The sequence below is a fragment of the Sprattus sprattus genome (assembly GCF_963457725.1).
Source record: "Sprattus sprattus genome assembly, chromosome: 17".
Classification (NCBI taxonomy): domain Eukaryota; kingdom Metazoa; phylum Chordata; class Actinopteri; order Clupeiformes; family Clupeidae; genus Sprattus; species Sprattus sprattus.
The window spans coordinates 4244904-4254654 of record NC_137915.1 but is presented as its reverse complement, the minus strand read 5'-3'; positions in this window follow the sequence as shown (position 1 = coordinate 4254654).

Here is a 9751-nt window from a genome sequence, read left to right as displayed (position 1 = left end):
TCCTGTCTGTGTCTATCTCCTGTCCTGTCTGTGTCCATCTCCTGTCTGTGTCTATCTCCTGTCCTGTCTGTGTCCATCTCCTGTCTGTGTCCATCTCCTGTCTGTGTCCATCTCCTGTCTGCCCCAAATGGCGCTTATGTCCGGACATCAGCTTCATAGTCAGAATCCCACAAAAGTGTTACACATACACTGGTGTGCTTGCCCACAGTCCTCTGATTGAACGGGTCAGATGTATGATCCACTTCACCACAGTGGGATTAGAACCTCTTACCATCAACATCACAAACTGCAAACGTACCACTGCCCCACCAGGATCCTGTCCTCACATAACATAGTGGGGAACAAAAGCCTAATATGTCAATCATGCCACGCATGCACGCACGCACGCACGCACGCACGCACGCACGCACGCACGCACGCACGCACGCACGCACGCACGCACGCACGCACGCACGCACGCACGCACGCACGCACGCTTACGTTTTAACCGCTCTCTCCGAACCCTCTCTGAGCACCTCGGAGAGGCGGTCGTGCACCTACTCATTTTTCTAACTTCCCGTACGAGAGCCTCTCAGAGGTGCTCGGAGAGGATTCGGAAAGAGGGCTCGGAGTGCCATACATTTAGCTTTAGACACACAGGGTTAGTCATGAAGGTGGTGAAGTTGCCCACACTAAGAGACACAGGGTTAGTCATGAAGGTGGTGAAGTTGCCCACACTAAGAGACACAGGGTTAGTCATGAATATGGTGAAGTTGCCCACACTAAGAGACACAGGGTTGGGGTTAGTCATGAATATGGTGAAGTTGCCCACACTAAGAGACACAGGGTTGGGGTTTTCTGAATATGGTGAAGTTGCCCACACTAAGAGACACAGGGTTAGTCATGAATATGGTGAAGTTGCCCACACTAAGAGACACAGGGTTAGTCATGAATATGGTGAAGTTGCCCACACTAAGAGACACAGGGTTAGTCATGAATATGGTGAAGTTGCCCACACTAAGAGACACAGGGTTGGGGTTAGTCATGAATATGGTGAAGTTGCCCACACTAAGAGACACAGGGTTGGGGTTTTATGAATATGGTGAAGTTGCCCACACTAAGAGACACAGGGTTGGGGTTTTATGAATATGGTGAAGTTGCCCACACTAAGAGACACAGGGTTGGGGTTTTATGAATATGGTGAAGTTGCCCACACTAAGCTCCCCCTTCACCAGCGCTCTGTTCCGTTATTCATACCCTCCGTACCTACCATCCTTAGTTTGAGTATGTAGGGTGTTCCGTTTTCGATCGCGGCGAAAAGAAGTATACCCAAAGGACCCGTATGTGTACTCATAACGGACAAAACTTTGAGTGTGGAACCAGGGTACACTTTCCATTCTCAACGGCCGCCATCTAGTCTACGTAGCGGAAGAGACGGAGCCAGGCAGAGCTTTGCGTTTTATTTCGAAATCAATGGCGGACATAATGGCTACGGTGGCTACGATAGCAGAGTCAGAAGACCACAAGGCTACAGACCGTAAATGTCAATATCAGCAGTAATTAAACAACTGTACTGATATTAAATGTACTACTAACATGTCATTCTCAAATTAAAGCCAGTGACATGAGTATTTTGGTGGTTTTTAACGATGTATACGGACAGTTAGCATACCTAGCTAGCCTAGCTTGGTAGCATTACCATTGGTTCTGAATGGCAGTTATGCTAAGCAGCTGGCTATCCCCCCACCCGGGACTGGGGGTAGTTAAGTGAGGGCAGGAGAGAGAGAGAAAGAGAGAGTGAGGAGTGAGAGATGAGAAAGAGGGAAAGAGAGAGAGCATATGGATAGAGAGATTTTAAGGTAATTATGAGAAATATGACATCATATAACTATAGGGCTGTAACAAGGGGCAGCGAGCCTTGAAAGATTCAGAAAACCCAGTGCTAGATAGGAACCCTGGTGGTGTGTGGACCTGGATCCTTTATATTAATTAAAGTTTTTTTCTCTGGGCTCTCAACTTTTAGCTATGCCTCTGTGTAAATATTTGTATATGCTTTCTGGCTTCACGTGGCTCAGAATTGGGCTTTCACATGAAATACGATACATATTTCCAAGACATTTTCTCGCTCAGTGCAGTCCTTTTTGATATCACTAAAATTAAGATTTTTAGCAAAAACAGACACAATGTTCATACGCAGATCAAAATTATTTTACTTAATCTTTTACTGATAAACTTTGATTTTTAGAGCATTTTCTTTTCGTCTTTGGATGGTGGAGTTCCACTTTCCCCAAAGTCTTGCAACACAGCCTCCTCTGTCTAAGCTAGCCTGCCCACACCCCCAAAACCCACTGTTGCAGGTTACGGGGGAAAGTAACCTGAGGGTAGGCTTAAGGCCAGCTTTCGTCTCTCCCCCATCCTATTCCACAAATGCAGTGACACCCTGTCTTTTATAGTATCCGTTTACTGCTCGAGGTTAGACTTCACAATCGGACCCCGCTTAACATTTGTATTATTTAGGCTACGTGATAGCTACACTGCATCTAAACAATTGCGAGTAAACCGTTTCTTCCTCGGTAAGCATCTTTATTATTCCAGTATCAACTATTTATTGTTTCATTGTTTTAGTATGAAATGTTTGCAAGTAGCTATATAACGGGGCATTGTACATGGAAACCTGTTTTGCCCATTTGATAGGTCGTTACAGCTCACGTGAGACTAGCAGAGAATGCCTCATGTTACTTATTATCGTTAGGGATGGGTATCGTTTGGGTTTTTTCCGATACCGGTACATAACCGATACTTTTAAAACGATACCGGTGCCTAAACGGTGCCAGAACCGATACTTTTTTTTTTTTTTTTTAATTAAAGACATTAGGCTTATTTATTGCCAAGGCAAATAGTTTTCTTCAAATTTAACAATATATTAACTGTTTAAGGTATACTATAAATAAAAATACAAAACACTTGGCTTCAAACCTTTTAACTTCAACTATGAACAATATATTAACTTATAACAACTGTTTACAGTATACTTAAATAAATATAAATAAATACATAACACACTCTGTACACACACTTCACACTTCAGTAATACTTTTGCAGAAATATGAGCATGTTTGCCTTCAGAGTAAAAAAAAATATTAATTAGTTTGCATTTATTTAAACCCACTGGTTTCGTGAATGTGTACTGCCCCTTTAAGAGTTTAGCTTCAGAGCCTCTTGAGTTCTCTCCCCCAAACACGCAATTTTGTTGTTGCATATGCTGCACGTCGCGTTGTTTGAATCTTTTTGTGCGAAATACAGCCACACTTTTGATCGTTTACCTTTTGACATTTTCTCCGTTATATTGATGGCTAGCTCTGTTTGTGCTTGCTCTGTGCAAGGCTGCCTGCTCTTCGCTGTCAGACTGTTGCAATGTTATTGTAGCGTCCGAGTGCTCTCTTAAGAACTCACATTGAGAAGGAATATCTTTGGATGAGACGGTAGCTCTCCGTTTAATAAAGCGTATCCAACTTCTGCTTAGAACAACCACACTTATCTTGAAACCGAAACCACACGCAAGTCAACCCATTACCATGGCAACTACTCAACACAAATCTCGTTTCCACTAGTCCCATACGGAATGCAGCGTGAGCGACACAGGCGAGAGTCTACATTGGGAGATGGAGCAGTTTTATATGTGCCCCACGAAATCTGTTAGCAACACAAAAAAGTATACAGATCGTACTCAGAAAGATCTACGCCACTAACGTTACATCTCGTTAGCTATCGCTAGTTTTGTTAAATTATAAAAATTAAAAAAAAAAAAAAAAAAAAAAAAAAAAATCTGATCAGGCACCGAAAGGAAGCACCGAAATCTGCGTTGCATTTCGGTCCGGGTAGGTATCGGTTGTATGGAACCGGTGCCGTATTGGTACCGGTTCTCGGTACCCAACCCTAATTATCGTTGCTATTTGTGCTATCGCCAATATAAATATATTGTAGGTTCAGGTGTATTTAGAGAAGACTTCTAAACTCTTCACCTGATTGGACATCATTTGCACACCACCCTAAGGTCAGAGCAACATTTAACTGGCCTCTGGAAGAGGCGTTTGGATAGTGTGGGAGGTCCGTTGTATGTGTTTGCCTTTTCCATAGAGACTGTATTTCATTCATAAAAATGCCGACATTAACAGACATATTGTATGGGCCTATCGTGATCTTCTGCCTGTTATTCAGTGAGCTGGATTCAAGGAGTCTGGATTGGCTGGATGGTGAGTGTATTTTGATGTCCTTTTTTCAATTAAATGCTAATTTAATTCTATATGTTAGAACTTAGACTACTCAGACTACGGAAGCGTATTGCTGCCAAAAAAAAAAAAAAAAAGGTCTCAGTATCAAGTAATTACGTGAAAGTTTCTTGTTTTAACAATATCTTTTTCACGTTTTAACATGATAAATATCATGTTTTTACATGAAATTATCACGTTATTTCATGATAATGATATTTTCACGTTATAACATGAAAATATCATGTTATTTCATGATAATGATATTTTCAGGTTTTTACAAGATATGTATCATGTTATTACATGAAATGATCACGTTATTTCATGATAATGACACTAAACGAAACGAGAGGCAATAGGCTGGAAGCTATACTTTGGGTCCTTTGCACGAGTCAATCAACGGTAGGGCAGCTAGTGTTGAACATGGAGAGAGTGGCAGTGGACATGCAGTTTAGATGGTGGATTTTGTACCCATGGAGCCGTCCTCGGTGATGCCCACGGACAAGCCAGACGGGCGAGTGGGGTCTTCGGAGATGCCCACGGACAAGCCTAACAGCCAGCAGGGTAAAACGTCTCACTGCACACACCACAGGCCTAACAGCCAGCAGGGTAAAACATCTCACTGCACACACTACAAGCCTTTAGAAGACAAGTCCGTTTCAACTCACCAGCCTGTCACCAAAGAGTAGGACATGTGTAACATAATCACATGCTATGTGGTTATACGTGTGTATTGGTTAACCAACAGGCACAGTGTAAGATTTCCAGGATTCCCTTTTAGGTCATGGTGTTTTAGACAGTTGACATCCTAAGTGCAGCTCCAGTGGCTGACTCTAGAGGGAGCTATTGAGAAGAGGGAAGAAATCACTAATGTTTTCTGTGTTTCAGGTGTGAGGAAGGTGGCCAAGTGCATTCATGTGGTCTACTTCGTCTGTTACCTGTTGAGCATCACAGTGTTCCTCCTGGTGACAGGACAGAAGTGGTTCTACTGACTCCTGTTGGTCCAGAGCCAGAACCAACCTTTTCTGATCTTCAGGTGGGTCAGTAGTGGTTCTGTTGGTAGTGCTCGGACTGGCGAAGGGACAGCATGAGTTCTGTTGGCTCTGTCTGAGTGGTTCTGTCCACTCTGATCCATATTATGGCCTCCCGCTGAACGGTCTGACTGTTACCACACACACACACACACACACACACACACACACACACACACACACACACACACACACACACACACCACACACACACACACACACACACACACACACACACACACACACACACAATGACTGCCCCATCATCACAGACAGCATTCCCATGATTCCCCCTGTCTGGAGCTGAATGTATCTCATTAAAGTTTTCATTCATGGGCAGATGACACAACAATGTGTTATTTTAAAATCATTCAAATGAAAATTTAATTTACTGAATCATTCTGATTATTACTCATTTTTGCATTACAGAAAATCCTTTGATGTTGATTGTGATGCACACTTATCAATAAAAAATTATACCCTCTGAATACATGTGAATAATTTTGTAAATGTCAAAGAATTCTTGAAAATGGATTTGTCACGGAACGAACCGACTCAGAGATGGTAATCTTGAGGAACAGAGTTTATTGCAAACGGAGACAGCCAGAAACAGACAAGAGAGACGACAGGTTGTAGAAACGCAGATGACGAGGAAACCTATCCTCTGGCACAGGCAAAACCCACGGAGGGGCGCAGGCTTGAAGCACTGTTGGCTACGAAACTCAGGAAACTGGCACTCAAGGCGAAGAACGAATCAAAACACGAGTCACACTGGGCGATAAACAAAACTGTAACTAAGGCTATGGTCATAACTGTAACTAAGGCTATGGTCATAACTGTAACTGAGGCTATGGTCATAACTGTAACTAAGGCTATGATCATAACTGTAACTAAGGCTATGATCATAACTGTAACTAAGGCTATGATCATAACTGTAACTAAGGCTATGGTCATAACTGTAACTGAGGCTATGATCATGACTGTAACTAAGGCTATGATCATAACTATAACTAAGGCTATGATCATAACTGTAACTAAGGCTATGATCATGACTGTAACTAAGGCTATGATCATAACTGTAACTAAGGCTATGGTCATAACTGTAACTAAGGCTATGATCATAACTGTAACTAAGGCTATGGTCATAACTGTAACTAAGGCTATGATCATAACTGTAACTAAGGCTATGGTCATAACTGTAACTAAGGCTTTGAACCAAACTGTTACTGAGGTTAGAAACAAAACAGAGGTAATCTTGAACGCAAACTATGGTAACTATGGTAATATACTATGGTAATACCCATCCAAATGTCAGGCAAGTGGGAACTCGAAAGTAATCCGTGTAACCAGACACAGGGTTAAGGGAGTGCAAGGTAAAGGTATGTGACCTGGGTGATTAGTAAAAACTATGAAGCACTGCATCACTGTATAGGAAGCTGAAGCCAGTGAAGCAGTGCATCAGAACTTCACCTGGTCTGCACTTACTAATGCACTGCTCAAAGAGACTCAGTGGAAATGTACCTTTGTCTCAGTTACAACAGGTGGTCAAGTAAACTTAGTAGACTTAGTTGCAACTAATGGCACAAGTAATTTTCCATCATACTTGTCAAACCACACAGCCACCTTGTCTTCTGCCATAATCATGTTATATATTTCATGCATATATCCATGTTTTACTAGTACACCAGGAAAGTGTGTAATCCAGGGGTGTCAAACTAATTTCAGTTAAGGGGCCACATACTGCCCACTTTGATCTCAAGTGGGCCGGACCAGTAAAATCATCAAAAAGCATAATAACGAATACGTAATGACAATATTTCTCTATGTTTAAATCATTGGTGAAGGTTTTGGATGATAAACCCTATTTTAAGGTCTTTCTAATATATCACAAACATAAAGACATCAGCCCACTGTTTATGGCTCTCCTCAGCATATTCCCTCGCCTTGCGACGCGTTTGGCGTCTGCAGCGGAGCAGACATCGCATTTACGCTGTTTTTAAAGCCATTACTGGACCGTTTAAAAAAGTGACAAAACGTTGGTACTCATAAACTTCCATATTCTTAACAGACATTCTGATTCACAACGCTTGACATTTATTAAGAAAACAAGTGCAATTTCATATTGCAAAAGAGACTGCAATATGCAGTGGAAGGATGTATCCAAAACATTAAGATAAACAACGAAGGGGACACATCAATAATCAATGCAAAAGCATACAGGTCTCAATCAAAAACAAACCCTACGAGCTCTTCATTAAATGCAACCAGCTCCCCCTTGCATACTAGTCATGTTCTTTCACCGCTGGGTAAGATCTGTATATAATATTTCAAACTAGCTAATTACCTTCAAAGATTCTTTATGTTTAGTCTTTATTCCGTCTCTGTCGAGAAAATCTGGGGAGGTATCCATCTAGCATAGCTAGCTAGGGTGATGACAATCTACATTAACATTTTGACGGTAATATTAACATTTTATTTCAACATTAACACATTTGTTGGAGAAACTAGTTTTATACTAGTAGTGGTAATAATACTAATTGACATGTACCATAACTGTTCAGGGATGTTCTCTCAACTAGATAGTTAGCTAGATAGCAAGGTTCGCTAGCTAGCTGCTAGGTGCAAGCAGCTTCATTAACTGTTAGTTAATGGTTCTCAGTGTAATGTTATTTTAACAGTGCGGCCCCCAGTGGACTGATTAGGTATTGCAGCGCCTTTTGTGCAATTTATGTCTTTCTTTTCACACTAGCAAAGTCACCCGACGGGCCGAGCTGGACACCCTGGTGGGCCTGATCCGGCCCGCGGGCCGTATGTTTGACACCCCTGGTGTAATCGTTTAATGTTTGCACCGTTTTCTACTGTTCTCTGTCTCACCTCTGTTATGTTATGCCCAAACCTACCAACACTGCACAGTTTTTACAGAATTGCAGAATTTGTAAGTCGTGTTTGGGGATTCATACACCATTGTGCGCTTCACATACAGTGAAACTGTTGTTTTCATACACTAAAGTTTTTGCTGAATGTTTGACTATAATACTCTTTCAGTGGGGGTTCGTTGCCACATTGCTTTTACAAAAATAAGTATTTTCTGTGGTTTTGAAAGCATCAATATAAATCAATAAAATACTACAGCATATTAATATGGCTAGGCTAGTTGATTGTAGAACTAAATACATCATATAGGAACATAACATGCCCCACCCCACACACACAGGCCAGTGCTCCCTCAAGAGGTGAAAATAGGTTATTTGTGGCCCAGTGGAATCCAAATACTGATTGTGACAATTGAACTGAGACTTTCATTCCTGCTCAGTTGTTCTCCACTTTAGAATAGAATAGAATATATTTATTTGTCATTGCACAAGTGCAACGAAATTGAGGTGGCAGCTCTCAGACAGTGCTATTGAAAAATAAAAAACAAAAACAATACAAATATATACAATATCACTATACAAATTTAATTTGTGCATTATTAAGTGCTATGATGGCTCTTGGATAGAAGCTGTTTCTCAGCCTGTCTGTTTTTGCTTTGATGGTGCGAAAGCGCCTCCCTGAGGGCAACAGTTCAAAAAGGTGGTGACCAGGGTGTGTTAAGTCTCTGAGGATGCTGTGGGCCTTCCTGAGGCAGCGTGTTCTATAGATGTCCTCCATAGGTGTCAGAGAGCAGCCAATGACTCTTTGTGCGGTGTTAATGACCCTCTGGAGTACCTTTCTTTCTGCTGCTGTGCAGCTGGCAAACCACAGCGAGATGCCATAGCTCAGCACTGACTCCACAGAGCAGCGGTAAAAGGACACTAACAGTTCCTGTTTTAATTTATTTTTCCTGAGTAACCTCAGGAAATACAGCCTCTGTTGTGCCTTTTTCAGCAGTGCACTGGTGTTGTGTTTCCAGGAAAAGTCCTCCTCAATATGAGTGCCCAGGAACCTAAAGTCTGATACCCTCTCCACTTGCTCCCCATTTATAACAATAGGCTGCATGTCTGATGTTTTCCTCCTAAAATCTACTAACAGCTCTTTTGTCTTGGAGGTGTTGAGGACCAGATTGTTTAAGGTGCACCATGTTGACAGCCTTTGCACCTCCTCCCTGTATGCAGTCTCATCTCCTCCTGAGATGAGCCCCACCACAGTTGTATCATCTGCAAACTTAATGATGGCATTGCTCGGGTGGGTTGGGGTGCAGTCATGGGTATAGATGGTGTAGAGAAGGGGGCTCAACACCCAGCCCTGTGGGGAGCCGGTGCTGATGCTGAGAGCTGATCAGTGAGGGGATCCTACTCTAACCCTCTGGGAACGGTCTGTCAGGACGTTTTTGATCCAGAAGCAGATTTTTTGTGAAAGCCCTAAGTCCATCAATTTTGTGACCAGTCAGCTCGGTAAGATTGTGTTGAAAGCAGAGCTGAAGTCTATGTAGAGCAGCCTCTCTGTTCCACAGAGTCTTGCTACATTCAAACTGAAATCATTTTAATGACAAAT